The sequence below is a fragment of the Delphinapterus leucas genome, chromosome 1, assembly GCF_059928025.1.
Source record: "Delphinapterus leucas isolate spDelLeu-1000000601 "Yukka" chromosome 1, BTC_Dleu_Yukka2, whole genome shotgun sequence".
NCBI lineage: Eukaryota > Metazoa > Chordata > Mammalia > Artiodactyla > Monodontidae > Delphinapterus > Delphinapterus leucas.
In genome coordinates, this window is record NC_143129.1 from 53,006,520 (window position 1) to 53,024,129 (window position 17,610).

Consider the following 17,610-nt stretch of genomic DNA (forward strand, 5'->3'; position numbering starts at 1 on the left):
GAGAGGGAGTATAGTCAGCATGAATTGTGGAAAACAGATGTAAATGCTAAGGGACACTCTGGACACCCATTCCTTTCTACTTGAATCTCAGTGGTTTGTTTTTAACTACTGCTGTGTGTTTTGTTTTTGCCACTTTTAAAGGGGAAAAAAATGGCACACGTACCCTTTGTTGGTCACTCAATAACAGTACCGTTTAGGTAACTGTTATCGAATGTCATACTTGATAGTAAGTATGATGATGTGTTACAGCATTCCATCAACACACAGGTGAAATTCATCTGTAGATGGGACAAATTAACTGAATATTTTTTAAGCATGAACTGTGTTCCCCATGATCACAAAGGACATAGTGGAAAAGTAACTTTGATCTTGCTCACAAGTTGCTTTCAGCCTAATTGCGAAGTAATTAGTATTTGTAAGTGCAGTTAATCAGTGTTGAGGCAGTAGTGAAATCAGGGTGGACTGGAATAAACTGAGACAGATCAGTCAGAACTAGGTCGTGCACAGGCAGAAGGGGCAGGTCCAACTGAAATGGACAGAGTAGAAAGAAGAGAAAGTCGAAGTAGGTTTTTGGTTTTTTTTTTAGCGGTACGTGGGCCTCTCACTGTTGTGGCCTCTCCCGTCGCCGAGCACAGGCTCCAGACGCGCAGGCTCAGTGGCCATGGCTCATGGGCCCAGCAGCTCCGCGGCATGTGGGATCTTCCCGGACTGGGGCACGAACCCGCGTCCCCTGCATCGGCAGGCGGACTCTCAACCACTGCGCCACCAGGGGAGCCCCAAAGTAGGTTTAATTGTCACTGTCCTTATGGTTTTAATGTTTTTAACAAAGTTATAGACAGTGAAATTTATTAAGAGGATTAGGTTGTGGTAAAGTATCTCCAAGGGACATTTCAAGAAAGTCATGAGCTTTTTGATAAAAATTTTTAGCTGAAATAGACATTGATGGTCACTGAGTCTCACCCCTTTTACAGTAGTAAAAGAATGGGAAATTTAAATTTTATAAGAAAGAAAGTAATAAAGAGCTTCACTTATAAAAAATGGATATGAATAATTTTATCCTTTAAGTATTTTTGATCATTTCTTAAAACATCAGTTATGTTTAGTGTTCATTTAAAAGTAGTCTGAAACATTGAAACAATATCAGGAGTCCTGCATAGGTCCATGTGGCCCAGAGTTACCCAAGCTTATGAGATATAACACAAATAGATATAACACAAATAGCAGGAAACCAAAGGCATAGCACCCCCAGCGTGTGGTAGTAATAATGGCTTTTAATTTCCGAAGCAAGATTCTGAGAGTAGGTGGACTAAAACACGAAAGCCACCCTTTATTGAGTACTTAACTATGTGTCAGTCTTATCATACTTTATCTTCAGAACTGAAGCTTAGAGAATATGCAGAAGACACACAGTTTGCAGGAAATGAATTCCAACTCACATCTGCCTGACTCCAAGGTTGTACCACACTTGTCTCTCAACTCTGGTGATTGGGGAGCACAGGTGTTTCCAGGACAGATGAGCATCGGGCTTTCTCTAGGAATCTCTAATCTTGATGCTTGAGCGTTACTCTTGAGAGGTAGAATCCACTCCGGAGCCCTTAAATGAAGCAAAAGTTGACAAGCAGAGAAGTCAAAAGAAAGATTTGGAGAAGGGCTGCTACGCTAGAGGCATACTCAGTAGCACAGAAAGCGTAGCGTTGCTATTTTTATATCGTGAGCTTTACTTGCCTTTTGATGGTTACTAAAGTGTAAGGTAGAGGCCAATTCCCAAAACATACATAACTCCACTACAAGAAAGTGACTGAGGGTTGGGTTTCTCAAAGCATGCAGTTTCTCTTGTGCCTTGCCGTTTACCCAGTATTTTTAATAGGTTCCTCTTTTCCATGTTTTCATAGATGATGTCTTTTAACTAATGAAGTTCTGTTTTCATTAGTTTTTGTCATAATTCCATTTAGCAAGAACCAGAGCTGCAATCTCTCATTTCATTAGCCAAGTTAAAGAGTTTATTGGTCATAAACTAAAAATTATCTGCTTAATTGATCCTAGGAATCACTTTGGCCACCTTCAATATAATTGCCTGGTGTTCCATTTTGGAGGTACCCCAAATTGGAAGCTTATTTCTGTCCACGCTTCTGGAGTGCCCTCACATCCCAGTTTCAAAGCCAGTTGAAGATTAGTTTTGAGGAGAAATCCTGGGAAATGGGAAATTCCTGAGATAACTCTGGGTGTGAGGAAATCAGGATCAAAATCACAGACTGCATGGATAAGGAACCAACCCACCATTCACCAGGCACCAACCCAATAGCAAATATTTGACTGTGTTCCTCGTGCATGGCGCCATCACATGTTGGCCAGCCTTGGGTTGGGTTTGGATAAATTCTAACCTGCTGTTGTCTTCTCCACCCTTCCCACTTGTGGTTTTCCTTTGCCTTGTATCCTTTCCTTTCCCTAATTCTTTTCTTCTCTATTTTATTTTTCTCTTTCTTCAGTCCCTGCATCTACTGCCTTCCTTCCCTCTCTTTCCTCTCTCTACCCTCCTGCCTCATTTTTCCAATTAGTTTATCTTACACTCATGCTCAGGCACTCAATCATTTCTACTAATTAAATATGTGGTTCTCAGGCAGATTAAGTAATGCCCTCCCACAATTCCCCAAATGACTCAAAATATTTGAATTGCTTATTTCTAAACTGCAAAAATGCTGATTTTTATTTCCATAGATTGCTTTGGCCAGCAGTTGAACAAATAACCCGAAATCTAGGACCAATTTTTAAATACGTTATTTTCCCTTTCGATTTACGAATAACTTAACCTTATAGACAAAAGGAGTACAAAAGAGCACCAAAGTGATTAGGAATGGGAAGGTAAGCCCAATTAAAAAACAAATTAAATGAGCTCAGAACACTTTAGAAACGAGTGCTCTAAAAGAAGGCTTCTTTTGTCCGTATCCCTGCCATGGATTTTTGCCCCCCCACCCCGCCTCTCCACCTCAGCCCAACATCACTGACAGAATAGGTGAAAACCCCAGCATTAAAATGTTCTGTGTACTAAAATGCAGTTGCCTCTTATACCAGCCCGTCAAGCTACAGAAGCCTGGGACGCATAGAAATACGGCATCTCATCAGCCTCAAGGTGGTGCTACTTCCCCACATTGATGAACCACAAGCACCAGAGGACCCAGAGTTCACGCTTACATTTCCTTTTTCCTTCATCATTTATGTTACTTGTATGTTTAAAGAGAATAAGCATAAATTATCTATGTTTTCATCTCTTTCACTATGAGACAGTTGTGTAAAGGCCGGATACATGAAATACAAATTGAATGGTATGTGACTCACCTACTGAATTCCACAGTCCAGCTTTCTAAGACTTAACACATTTTCCAGCTGAGCATTTAGCTAATGTTTCCCAGGACACCCTCTTGACCTTCCTATGAGTCTTCCAGAAGACTCTATGGCCTTCCTGGTGTCATAGTAGCCATGTCTTACTCATTCTCCACAATCCCTTGACATAGTTGATGCTCAGCAGATATCTATTAGTTGCATAATATTGATTGAGCCAAATCATCTGACTAAGATATCTCCAAGTTCTATGGAATAGGAGAACATATTAGAAGCAAAAATTTGAGAGCTATGCAGAGAGTAAAATCCTCCTTAGGTTCAAATAGCCTAGATCCAATCAAGTTTAGTCACAAATTCAATTCACTTCAATGTGGACATTTAGGCAGAAAATTTATCAGCCTTATGTGGAAATTAGAGCCATTGTGGGTAACATGTGCAGCCGTTACAGTGTGTGGCTCTGCAAGTTACCAGAGAAAGTGACCGAAGGACAGAATTCCGGCTCACATCTGACTGCCAGTGGCATCAAGGGAATTTACAATGGACCAGCTTTCATTATCCTGTGGCATCACCTTCTAAGATCGGAGATGTGTCCCAATACTTTTTGTTTTCCTTAAAGATAAAAATTATTAAATAGCATCCATGAACTTATAACCACCTTTCCTGACTATTTATACATAAGGTTTTCCAATCATGTCAACTCTTAGGGTCATGAATGCTGTAAATGGACAATGCTGCTGAATAACACAATGCCTCCTTTTGTTTATCCAAAAACTGAATCAAGATTCCAGAAGTACCTCTAAATTAAGCTTTTCTTCTATTTGATGTCTGAGTTAAAAGTCAGTGTATTTTATCTTTTTTAATTTACTTATTTATTTTCAAATAAATTTGTATTGTTCAATATCCAAAAGACAAAAAAGATGTACTATGGTTATTTTCCCCTCCCCCACCAGTTCCCCTTTTAACAACCAACTAATATTACTAAATTCTTGGGCATCCTTACAGATATACTGTATGCATTTATAAGCAAATGCCTATATATTTCCCCCTTTGTTTATATAAATACTAGCATACTATAAATAGTGTTCTGCACCTTGCTTTTTCGTTAAGTATATTTTGGCAATAATTTCCTGTCAGTACCTAAAGAACTCCCTTATTCTCTTTTATGACTGTGTAATATTCTATTGTATAAATAAATGTATAAATAAATATTCTATTGTATAAATAAATAAACCATAAGTTACCTAACCATTTCCCTACTGATTTAGGTGGTTTCTGATCTTTTGTAATTATAAATGATGCTACGATGAATTAACGTTTAACAACATTGCATAAACCATTTTACATATGTTCAAACCTATTTATAGATAAATGTCTAAAAGTGAAATTTTAGGTCAAAGGGTACGTATTTATAATTTTGATAGATTGCCTTCCTTAGAACACCAATTACACTTCCTCTGGTGATGTAGGAGAACGTTTGTTCCCCTCCACCCATCTTCCCTATGTGTTTGTAATCAGACATTTATATCTTTGCAAATCTCATAGGTTAAAAAAAATGATATCATATATTTGCATTTCTTTTCATGTAAATGAGGTTGAGCATCTTTTCATATGTTTTAAGAGCCAGTTTTCTTTTCTATTTCTATATTTCCTTTGCCCAATTTGATGGGGTTTTTTTCTTATCGATTTGTGGGAGCTCTTTTTATCATAGGGATATAAGCCTTTTATTTGTCATAGAAATATCAAATATTTTCTTGCAGTTTGTCTTTTGACTTTATGATGGTTTTTATTATGAAGAAAAAAGTTATTTCCTTTTTCTATAATTGAGTTTATTAATCTTTTCATTCATAGTTTTTAGTGCTCAAGTCATACTTAGAAAGGTTTTCCCAGCTCCAAAATTTTAAAAATTTTCTAAAGTTTCCTTTATTGTTTTTATGATCTTCAATTTTAGATTTTTTTATTTGAAAACATTGATTTTTTTTTTCCTTCTCAATAATTACAGTTCCAAATTTAAGGATCCCAGTGATTAGTTTGTCCTCAGGCAGAAGTCCCACAGAGTTCCTAATTGACTAACTTGCTTGCCTTTTTCAGGACTTGAGGGTAGTTTTCTTAAGATGGACAGCTAACCCTACCCTAAGTATTTCACATGTTAAGGTACAATTCACTGTCATTCAATCAAGTATCCATGGGGTTGGCCAGAAAGTTCGTTCGGATTTTTCCATAAGATGTTACAGAAAAACCCAAATCAACCTTTTGGCCAACCCAATACAAACCAGGGGCTACTTGGTGTATGTAAGATTCAATCCTTATTTTTCAGGTATTAAAACAAGTTAATTAACTGATATCATGGTATCACTAAGTGATTGAACATTGGTTCCAATTTTCTTAGTCCTCAGACAAAAAGCAAAAGATTTCCTTAATTCGGATATAATCCCCAGTGTTTGTTCCAGCTAGAGGGAGAAACATCTGCTGCTGAGACAAAGCCATTTATGAATGACATGCTACAGCTGTTGGATCAGGAAGTATATAGGCAAGGCACATGCTGCTTAATGGTGACTGGAGTGCTGTGCTGAGTAGGACATGTTGGGAGCCAGCAGGAAGGCGAACCATGATCATTAGTGATGTCTGCATTGGGTTTTAGAGGGGTGAAGTGACAGTACGCGTGCCATTCAATTATATTCAATACCTGAGTTATTTGGTCCTGGCCTTTATCTACAGCCCCATCTCCAACCAAAAATAGGACTGTCTAATATCACAACTCCCGGGGACCCCATTCATTGGGGTCGCGTTCTAAGGCATGACACTCATAGGAAATCGGCGTAAATGGTGCTACCCGATGCTGTAGAACATGATATTAACTAAAGCTTTGCTTAACCTTATGTGCCTACTACCTAAAACTGATACCTACATTTCTCTGCAGGTCTGCTCCATTCTTATTTTTATTACCAACCAGCTTCCTCTCCTTTACCAGTCAAGTGACAAAACGTGTCCATCAGAAGCCCCCCAAGTTTTCCATCTTGAAGTTCAAGCACCCAGACCAAGACTGACTTCTCTTTCTCAGTTCAACTTCCAAAGTCCCAGAGAAGGTTTCTGATTGGCCCAGCTTGGGTCTAGAACCAACCTCTGGACCAATCAACTGTGAGGAGTCGTCTGGATCTCACTTTACTAACATGCAAACTATCACAGTAACTCCGTGGATGGAACATAAAGGAGAAAAGTTTCAGGAACGGGATTCTTCTTTCAGAAAACAATAAATATATGTTTCATAAATAGATTCTTCTAAGGCAGAGTCCATGGATTATTTATCTCTGGTCACTTTATAAAACTTGCATGTAATTGGGGTCCCTCATATATGTTATTGAAGGACAAGGCACCTTTTGTTGAATGATGAATGCATGAATATTGGTATAGTCCCCATTTTAATGAAGTTAGCTTGGAGAATTATATCGCCTAGAGAAATATATACATTACAGTGATCAACTAGAATTTAAGAGTTTGGTTATAAACAAAACTTTTTCCACTACATGAAGGACTTCAAATGGAATATTATAAGAAATGCAGGTGATATGGTGGAATAAAACAAGCTTTTACTTTGGAACAAACAGACCACACAAGCTATGTGATCTCTGTTAACTTGCTTAACCTTTCTGAGCCTGTGTATTCATGTCATCTGCAGCATGAAGTTGTTATGGGGCATAAATCAATAAGGAGTGTCAAATGTCTAACATAGCTATTGGATTTTCAAGAAATGTTCGTTATATTTTCTTTCTGTACTAATTGACTGATTGATCTCGGTCTTTGCTGGAGTTACTTCTCAATTTTCCAGCTATCTTATATGTCTGCATGTCATCCCATTTGACTCTACCATTGCTGATTTTTTACACGATAGGCTCCGAGAGGCCAAAAATTATGTCTATATAACTCACTCTTTGTAAAGAATACTAAGAAGAAACCTGACTGTGCTTGGGAATAGTAAACATGCTATTTGATGGTAACAGTACCTGGATTACTGAAACAACCTTCTCACTGATCTCCTCACAGATGCCTTTCAATCCATTCTCTACACAGTCAGATTTAAATAAAAGATTTTAAAATCAAAATCATATTATATTTCTCTACTTCTTAAAAGGCTTCAAAGGCTTCCCATTGGTCTTAGTATAAATCCAAACTCCTTAACATGGCCACAAAACTCTGTGTGGATTAGCCTCTGTCTCTGAGCCTCATTGCTCCTCCTCAATCTCTGAGCCCCAGCCACAGGGCCTTTGCACATGCTGCTTCCTCTGCCTGGAATGTCCTTCTCTTCCCCTTCCCATTCACCTAACTCACTCCTCATTCAGTTTAGCTCCTCAGGAAAACTTTTCCTAACTCCATCTGATCTAAATTAGGTCCCCTTCATAGCCCTGAGTAGCTATAGCCCTTTTCTTGTGTAGCACTTGACACTATTGTAATTTACATGAATTTATATGATTATCTGATTATGTTTGTCACTACTAAATGGTCCACTCCATGAAAACAGGCATTACGTCTGTTTTTGCTCACCATATTTCTCCCCTGTCTAGCACAGTTACCCAATATATAGCAGATGTGCAGAAAATGTTGGTTGAATAAATGAATGTTAAACAATAAAGATGACCAAGAATGTAGTTACTTATTGCCACATAACAAATTAAAACACAGTAGCTAAAACCAACAATAATCATTTTAAAAATTCTCCATTATGGTTTATTACAGTATACTGAATATAATTTCCTGTGCTATAGAGTAGGCCCTTGTTGTTCATCAGTTTTATATACAGTAGTGTGTATCTGTTAATCCCAAACTCTTAATATATCCTTCTCCCACCCCCTTTCCCCTTTGGTAACCACAAGCTTGTTTTCTATGTTTATGAGTCTGTTTCTGCTTTGTAAATAAGTTCATTTGCATCATATTCTAGATTCTACATATAAGTGATATCTATGGTATTTGTCTTTCTCTTTCTGACTTATTTCACTTAATATGATAATCTCTAGCTCCAACCATGTTGTTGCAAATGGCATTATTTAATTCTTCTTTATGGCTGAGTAATATTCCATTGAGTATGTATACCACATCTTCTTTATCCATTCATCTGTCGATAGACATTTAGGTTGTCTCCACGTCTTGGCTATTGTGAATAGTGCTGCTATGAACATTGGGGTGCATGTATCTTTTCGAATTATGGTTTTACCCAGATATATGCCCAAGAGTGGAAAGGCAGGATCATATGGTGGTTCTATTTTTAGTTTTCGGAGGAACCTCCACACTGTTTTCCACAGTGGCTGCACCACCTTACATTCCCACCAACAGTGTAGGAAGGTTCCCGTTTCTCCACACACTCTCAAGCATTTATTTGTAGACTTTTTAATGATGGCCATTCTGACTGGTGTGAGATGGTACCTCATTGTAGTTTTGATTTGCATTTCTCTAATAATTAGCGATGTTGAGCATCTACTCATGTGCCTATTGGCCATCTGTATGTCTTCTTTGGAGAAATGTCTATTTGTCTATTTGGGTCTTCTGCCCATTTTTGATTGGGTTGTTTGTTTTTAAAACTATAATAATCATTTATTATCTTTCACAATTATCTTTATTATCTTTCACAATTCATGTGGGTGAGGAATTTGGTGGTGACTTATTGAGTACATGTATATATATATATTTTTTGCGGTACGTGGGCCTCTCACTGTTGTGGCCTCTTCCGTTGTGGAGCACAGGCTCCGGACACGCAGGCTCAGCGGCCATGGCCCACGGGCCCAGCCGCTCCGCGGCATATGGGATCTTCCTGGACCGGGGCACGAACCCGTGTCCCATGAATCGGCAGGCGGACTCTCAACCACTGCGCCACCAGGGAAGCCCTATTGAGTATATTTTGCTTTGAGTCTTTTATGAAGTTGTAGTCAAATATAAGCAGCGCTACAGTCATCTGAAGGATTGTCTGTGGCTGGACATCTCCTTCCAAGGTGGCTCCCTCACAAGGCTGGCAAGTTTTTGTTGACACTTGGCAAGAAGCCTCAGTTCTTCTCCATATGGGCTTCAGAGCAGGGCTTCCTGAGTGTCCTCATGACATGGCAGCTGGTTTCCACCAGAGAAAACTGTCCAAGTGTGCAAGGCAAGAGCTGCAATTTTATGACCTAACATTGGAAGTCACATACAGTCATGCCCTCTGGTGGTCTCATGGGTCAGCTCTGACTCATTGTGAGGCTGCACAAGGACGTGAATACCAGGAGGTTTGGATGATTGGAAGCCATCTTGGGGGCTGGTTACCACAAATACTTCTTTCCAACATTCACATTTGAAGACCCCCAATGTATGAAACATTTGTACAAAGAGGCGGGGCATCATTCCCCAAGGCATCTCTACCTTCCCTGGAAATACCCTTGTTTTCCAAATTCAGAAACGCTAGTGAAAGTCTTAAAAGGTGACCTTCTCACACAGGTAGAGTAAATTAACAAGGTACTGCCCCCTCCCCCAAAGACTCCACCCCATTTGAGTGAGTAGGAGGTCACGTTCGTTTCCCTACTGTATCACTTCAAAACTTATCACAAAACTGAGAGGCTGAAAACGGCACACATTTATCATCTCACAGTTGCTGTGGGTCGAGAATTTGGACACAACTTAGCTGGGTCCTCTGGCTCAGGGTCTTTCTCAAGGCGTAGGGCTTGGAGGTGCACTCAGCTCAAAGTTCAACTAAGGGGGGGATCGGTTTTGCACATGTTGTTGGATTAAGGGCCTCAGTTTCTCACGGGCTGTTGCCCAGAGGCTGTCCTTTTGGCCACACTGGTCTCTCAGTCATGTAGCTCACAACATGGCAGCCGACTTCATCAGAGTGGGTGAGTGAGAGAGGATGAGACAGTGCTAGCAAGACGGAAACACAGCCTCTGTCACCTAATCTTGGACGGGACATCCCATCACTTTTGTGGTATTCTTTTTTTTTTTCTTTTCATGTTTTTTCAGTTTTTAAAAATTTTTTTATTCCTCCTTTTTATTTTAGTTATTACTGGCTTATTTTATTTGCTGTGTTCTGTTCACTAGAAGCAAGCCAGTAGGTCCAGCACACATTCAGGGAGAGAGGATTGCACACGGGTGTGAACATCAGGAAGCCGGGATCATGGGGGTCACTGGCTGCTTCCTACACCCACCAGCTCCCTGACTGAAGGAGAGTCTCTGGGCCCAGCAGAGACTTTCACTGCACACTCCACCCCAGTTTTACTATTTCCCTCCCCTTGGGACCCGTTCTGTAGATAGACTAACCTGGAGTTTCTGGAAGCAGTCATGGGAAAAATTCTGTCCTCTCACCAGCATTAAGACTTCTTCCTTTATCTTAAAAGAACAAAAAAATAGCTTTTCATATTTCAAAAGTAATACAAGCTCGTTGTGAAATTACAACAATCCCAAAATATAAAAGTTATAAATAAAAGTCCCCTAGCATTTCTCCCATATCCCAGAGATGACCAGTGTTAATCCTGCAGTCTCTCCCTTTTTCCAATACATGTGCTAATATCATATTCTTATTAATTTATCAAAAAGGTATGAAACTCTTCTGTAGGTTTTTGTTTTGTCTGTGTTGCTTTATTTGTAGTAGCTTGGCCATATTTCATTATCAGCACATGTAGATCGACCTCATTCTATTCCTGTACACATATATCATAATTTACCTAAGCACCTCCCTGTTGGTGGTGGCGTAGCTTTAAAAAAATTCTTACCTATTATACTCATTATAAACATTGCTGCAATGTGTATATGTGCTGCGGGGGAAGGGGGTATTTGCACATTTGCATATTTCCGCAGAACAGATTTCTTGAAGTGGAATGCCGAATAAAAGTGTATCACAAGTATATCCCAAGGTGCTCTCCAGAAAGGTTGTACCAATTTCAACTTTTCCAGAGCTGACTGTGAGCATCTTTCAGAGTAAAGTCCCTGGAGGAATTGGTCTGTTGCCTTATGAGGGGACCCAAGATCCTGTTAATTGTGGGAACATCTAAAAGCAGTAGAGAAAACTTATCAAACGTCATGGATGAAATCAAAAAACCTCAGATCTATTCTCAGCTGATAGCCTAGTCCTGATTCTGCTTTGTGGCTCTGTGCTAGTACTTGACCAGGGAATGCAGCTGTGTGGGCCTCACCCACAGCTCAGCCCACACCACAAGCAGGGTGACGCTGAGATGCTCCCAGAAGACGTAGTTCCTCATCCTGGGCAAGACATTCACATGACTGATACGTCTAGAATAGACCCACTGATTCTCCCATCTGGGGCTTTGCAGAGGTCGGTCGGTGACAAGTTCCTTCCCCAGCAGGTTGAGAGGACCCTGCAGGGCCTCTGGGTTGGGAAGTTTCCTTGATGGAGCCTTTCTGACCCAGCAATCTGAGCTGGGGCGGAAGGAACTGAGGAATTCAAAAGCCACAAACCCCTATAAACAGCTGGCACCCAAAGTCAGACCATTTTGTGCACAAATTCAGGCTGTATTTGTCCCAGTTGCACGACTACACTCATGATCTCCCATGAAAAGGAAGCAGCACTCTGGTGGTGATGACACACACAGGTAATCATTCACTTAGCTATACACTTAGCATGTGTGCATTTGACTACTTGTAAATTATATTTCAAAAAGAGAGAAGGGAAGGAAGGAGGGAGGGAGCATGAAAGAGAAAGAAGAAAGGAAAGAGAAGGGAAGGGAGGGACAATAGGGGACAGGGTCCCACATCTGCCCATCCAAGCACACCTTGCCTCAGGTTGCTGGGAGAGCGAGGACCTGTGAGCCCTGTGCCCCGAGTTCCAGCCTGGACTGAGTGAGAATGAGCCGCTGGTGTGGCCCTGAGCCCTTTGCTCAACAATGGGGCATCCACTGTTGAGAGTCAATAGTAGAAGGGGTGGAGCTTTAAAGAAGAGCTTCTCTGCAATAACAACTGCGATGATGATGATGTAATAGTGTGAAGTGTTAATGGAGGATCATGTCCCTCACCCTCCCTTTCATTTTGTGACCTTCCCCCAGATTCTTGTGGAGAAATAAGAGGCTGCCATTTGTCTCAGAGGAGAATTGTCATGGTGGAGCCAGAGAAGAAAGACAACAAATTTTGGGCTTTTAAATTCAAAAGCAATGGTCCTAAGTAACACTGAAAGATAGGGTGGAGGGATGGAGAATGTTTGCAGGGGCGGTCTCCTCTGCTGTCCACCGTCCTCCCCCTTCCAAACCCTCTCCCCTGCTACCACTCTCCCCACCCCTGAAAAGATAAAAAAGGGAGAGACCAGTTGGATGGGTACCGATAAGAGAGACGCTGAAGGCCAAGCAAGCCAGAAGTAGCTAGTTTCAAAAAGGAGGGAATGACAGATGCCTAGAAAAGTTTGGAAATTTCAGAGTAGGGAAATTTGAGTAGGTTTAAACTTGAAGTGTTTGAGTATGCCTGGAACTGAATGAGATTATGTTTTCTGCCACCAGAAGAAAAAGAGAGGTAAAAATAGAAAGTTTGGAAAAATACAGACTTTTTTGGCATATCCCTATTGGTGGGAAAATGAATATTTGCCACAAAAGTACAGTTTTTTGGAGTGAATTTTTTGCTTGTCTTCTGCATCACCCTTATGGCAAAGATGCATTTTCCAAGCCTAGAAATCACATATGTGCCCTAACTAGGACAGATAAGAAGAGAAAAGGAAAAAAAAGAAAAAAGAAAGGATAGTTACAGCTCAGCTCTTGTCCTCTGGAGATTTTCATCCAGAATGTCAGTTCAGACACCGAATGGGAAAATAGAAGGCACTAGATTTCCCTTCTACCCTTGCCAAGAAATATATGTTTCCCAGGCCCCTGTGCCCAGGCCTGCCAGACCAAATTAGGAAAAGAGAACCACATGACAATGAGCCTCATTTCACAGCCCCTTTTACTTCCTCATTCCTGAATATGACTCAAGAGACACCCAGGAACTGGGTGAGGGAGAAAGGGTTCGGGTTATTGAGAACTGCCTGATGGCCAGCTATGGGTCAAGCAAAAAGAGATACTATGAATAAGGGCTTCTGCAGCCTGGATCCATCACCTGGACATGTGGACCCCCCTCCCCCTCGTCTCCCCACATCCCAGCCTAACACCGGCCTCCAATAGAAGTGGAAACATCCCCCTGATTCACCCTTGACATGGGGGTTTCAGTCCTAAGTGTTAAACTGGAGGACCAATTGGCTAAAGGTAACAGGTGAGCCTTTTTCAAGTTCACAGGGAGCAAAAGAACCTAAGAGTCTATGGTTTTATCTCCCCAAATGGGTTCTTGGTGAACAGAAGCATGGAGTGCAGCTGAAGTGCAGAAACCCCACCTTGGGTGCTTAAATGGTTGGGAAATAGTTTCTGAAGCAAGAGCAATAATGATAACAATCAAACACTAGCTCGAGATTTTGCAAACTGGTCCCAGAGGAATCATTTGAGGTCTAGACAGGTGTTGTAGTTTCACACGTTATAAAAAGCACAGAGTATCTTATTGAAAGCTAGGTGGCTGAAAGACAGCCAAAAGAGAAACAGGAATCCCTTTTGTTCATGGGAGATGGCACGTCAGAACAACCAATCTACTGAAACACTTGAATTCTGGAGGAAAGAAGAATTAATTTGAATACATTTGTTCAAAGTCCTAAGAACTTAAGCATAAGCCATTTCCATCTTCTGGGAATGGCTTCCAGCCCACACACCGTAGAGCATATTTTCAGCTGAACTGGTATTGTCCCTGTTGTTTTACTCTGGTTCTTCTTATCAGCCCCAATCACATGTAGGGTTTTTTAGGACAAGGACCTTGAGCCAGCCTTTGCTTAAGAGGACACTAGCGTATGCAGATTGGGAAGCTTGATATCAACCTTGGATTTCAATTCTCCATTTCTTTTTCACAGTTAAAACGACAAGTATGAAGATTGATAAGAAAATGATCACAATGTAGTTTAGAAAACAGCTAATTCAGGGGTGTGACAGTTTGCCTGAACAAAATGAAAGTGAATTGCTGGTCCTTGAATTGCTAAATTTAAAACGTGAACATTTGACTTAAAAACATAACCAAGAGCCAATTTGTTAATCATTGTCCTGGAATTGAGCAAAAGAATCTGATTTTTAAAGCTAACTTCATGGTCAACTAAACACATTTTTTTATTCCTCAGAACTCATCTTGAAAGAAAAAAAAAAAAAAGCCCTCTGCAAAAGGAGACTTCCTGTTTGTCACCTGTTCAGTGCTTTTCCTCAGACCTGGTAAGCAGGGCGCTGCTGGATTTCAGGTCTTCCAGCTGGTACCCAGGTTGCTACGGAGATCCAAGGAGCAGAATCCAGAGTGAGCGGTTATCCGAAGAGTCCCTGCTTGGGGCCTGAAAACAGCTCAGTGGGAGCTTCAGCAGATGACACAGATTTCTCCAGAGTTAAAATGAAAGCCCTGGGGAGCAAGGATTCACCTGCTTCTTTCTCCAGGCAGAGAAAATCTAGTTGTTTAAGAGTCTGTCTCAAGAGATAAGCATTGGTGAGAGGATGGAAAAAAAGGGATCCCTTGTGCACTGTTGGTGGGGATATAAATAGTTTAGCCACTATGGAAAAACTGTAGAGGTTGCTCAAAATATTAAATATAGGACCATATGCTGCAGCAATACCATATCCTGGTATATAGCAAAAGGAAATAAAAACAAGGTATCAAAAAAAAAAAAGAGTCTGTCTCCATTTGACTTTAGCAAATGACCTCAGCAGTCCTTTATTCGTAGTTTCACAAATCACCTCAGGAAAGCTAGGAGTCACCAAATCTCCAGTCCCGCCAGCAGGGACAATCTGCTTCCTACCCACCTCTCTATCAAGGTGCCCCAGCCGGAGCCAGAGAAGAATTCTAGACCATTCAAGGGGCCCCTGTGGGATCGGAGAAGGCACCTGGGCCCAGGGCAATGGCTAAGGGAATGGACGGAGCTGCAGGCCCGGTTTCCTTCAGCTAAAATGTGCTCGAGGCTGAGGCCCACAGGGCCAGGTCCCTGGGAGGCACAAGCACCGTGAGGAAGAGCACAGGACTCTGCCAGGGAGTCCAAATTCCAGATTTCTCAGACATTTGTTATATTTCTGGCTATTTTTGTATTTGTTTTGGTATTCATTTACCTTTATAGAAATTTGTTTGAGGTCACAGAGGAAACATTTCCAGTATATTTAGGCTTTTAAGCAGCTAGGAAGTCAAGGCCGTGTTGCAGAATCCCCTAGTGGCCCGTGTGCTGATGGGAGACCCCGCCTCTCCCACTCCCAGCCTCCTCTTGCCCAGCTGCTGAGATGTTGGTGGGGATCTCAGATTTATGCCCTGCAGAGACAACATGGCCAGAAGCATCCTTTGAGACTTATTTGTACAAAGCTGTGGGAGCAGATGGATGACCTCTCCATCTCCTCCATTTCCTGCCGCAGCCACCGGTGCCACCGGCCTCCCAGCCACTCTGGCTGGAAACACCAGGGGCTTCTTTTTATTTTTCCAGTACGCGGGCCTTTCACTGTTGTGGCCTCTCCCGTTGCGGAGCACAGGCTCCGGACGCGCAGGCTCAGCGGCCATGGCTCACGGTCCCAGCCACTCCGCGGCATGTGGGATCCTCCCGGACCGGGGCACGAACCCGTGTCCCCTGCGTCGGCAGGCGGATTCTCAACCACTGCGCCACCAGGGAAGCCCCACCAAGGGCTTCTTTATCTTTGATTCCTCTTCCTCTTTATCTCCATGTTATTTTTTTGCTAAACTTTATCTTCAGTTATTGACAAGGCTTTAGGGATCATACTCACAAAATCTTTCAGTTCCTGGGACTTAATGAATCTGGATTAAATAACTGGAATTTCTTCGGAGCAGCTATATCAGCTTCCTCACCATCCTCAGTCTGGGTCTTCATTCCCTGTGTAACTCAGGAACAAAGTGGAAGCTGAGGAGTTCTGCTTTTTGACATCTGTTGATATGACGCCATCTGCACCGAGCAGCGACCCTCCCTGCTCTTCCTCTGACACTAAGAGCTCTTTGTGTTGTCCTTGGTGTTTTGTGCGGCCTCAGCTCACTCTGGGCTTCAGCTTTCCCTGTACTCTGCCTTTGATCTCTGCCCAGCCTGTGGATTCCTTCTTGGTCAGGAGCCACATCTTCTATCATTTGTGCGTGTCTGGCCCCCTGAGAGAATTCCCTGGGGTGGGGGGGTCCCGTTGCCTCTCCATTTCCTTTATCTCTAGGATCCCTGTGTCCCAGGTGGCTGTGTTCACCTCTGAGAATCTCCCATCTCTCTTTAGCAATCTGTTGTTTTAGAGTCCTGGGCTGGGGCACACATCTAGTTTTCATTTTTTATTGGCCAAGGCTCTTTTTAGTTTTCATTTTTAAAAAATGTTTGATATGCAACAAAACTAAGTAGAGCAAACTGAAGCAAACCCTGAAATTTAGTATAAGGGCCTACAAATGTCCCTCAGAGGATAAGGGTGGGAATTCAGATGGGCCTCAGGAAAAGCTGGAATCAGAGGCTGGAAGGTAACTGAGTTTCACTGTCTCTGTGTCCCTAAAGAAGGAGGAGGAAGAGCACAGCCTAATAGGGATTTACTCCCCATTCATTCATTCAGCAAATATTTATCATATGTCTGGACACCGTTTTAGTTGTTAGAGACACTTACAGGGGAAGCAAAAGAGAATCTTTAAGAATTATGTTTTGCTAAATGGGAGGTACATTTCTAACTCTCCCGTACCCCTCCCCTTTTTTTGTATTATGAGGTGGTCAGTTTCTAAACCTTCTACACCAGTCACTGTCTTGCTTAAAACAGCATTTCCCCTTAAACACTTACTGACTTAGGAATATGCTTACCTGCGGGGAATATGCTGAAGAAACACATAAATGAATTATCCAGAGACCTGACCTTCCTGGAGAGAAAGACCCATGGAGTATTTAAGCACATCCAGGAAAGATGCAAACCACATTCCTGGCTCTGTGGCTAGATCACATTTAGTGATGGATACTGTGGAGAGAAGACACAGGACTGAAAAGGCCAATTGCATCCAAAAAGAGAAAGTTACAAAATGTGTAGGACTAGAATTAAATCAGATTAGCCATAATTATTTTTTTAATTTTAGATCCGTGCATATTGATTAAGTTTTTGATGTAAGATGTTAGATGCTCGGTTCTGTGGAAAACGTAAAGAAATGGAAAGCATACTCCATGCTTTCAAAGAGCTTACAGGTCTTCCCTGGTGGCGCAGTGGTTGAGAGTCCGCCTGCCGATGCAGGGGACACGGGTTCGTGCCCAGGTCCGGGAAGATCCCACATGCCGCGGAGCCGGTGGGT

General features: G+C 41.7%; 1 long non-coding RNA gene across 1 annotated transcript; it reads right to left on the reverse strand.

The window, feature by feature from the left end:
• Positions 1-1,013: 1,013 nt before the first annotated feature.
• Positions 1,014-17,371, reverse strand: LOC111184644 (uncharacterized). Its single transcript, XR_002647330.3, has 3 exons — positions 16,089-17,371; positions 10,603-10,671; positions 1,014-1,594 (listed from the first exon to the last, which is right to left on the reverse strand). It is a non-coding gene; the product is annotated as an uncharacterized LOC111184644 (long non-coding RNA).
• Positions 17,372-17,610: the final 239 nt, after the last annotated feature.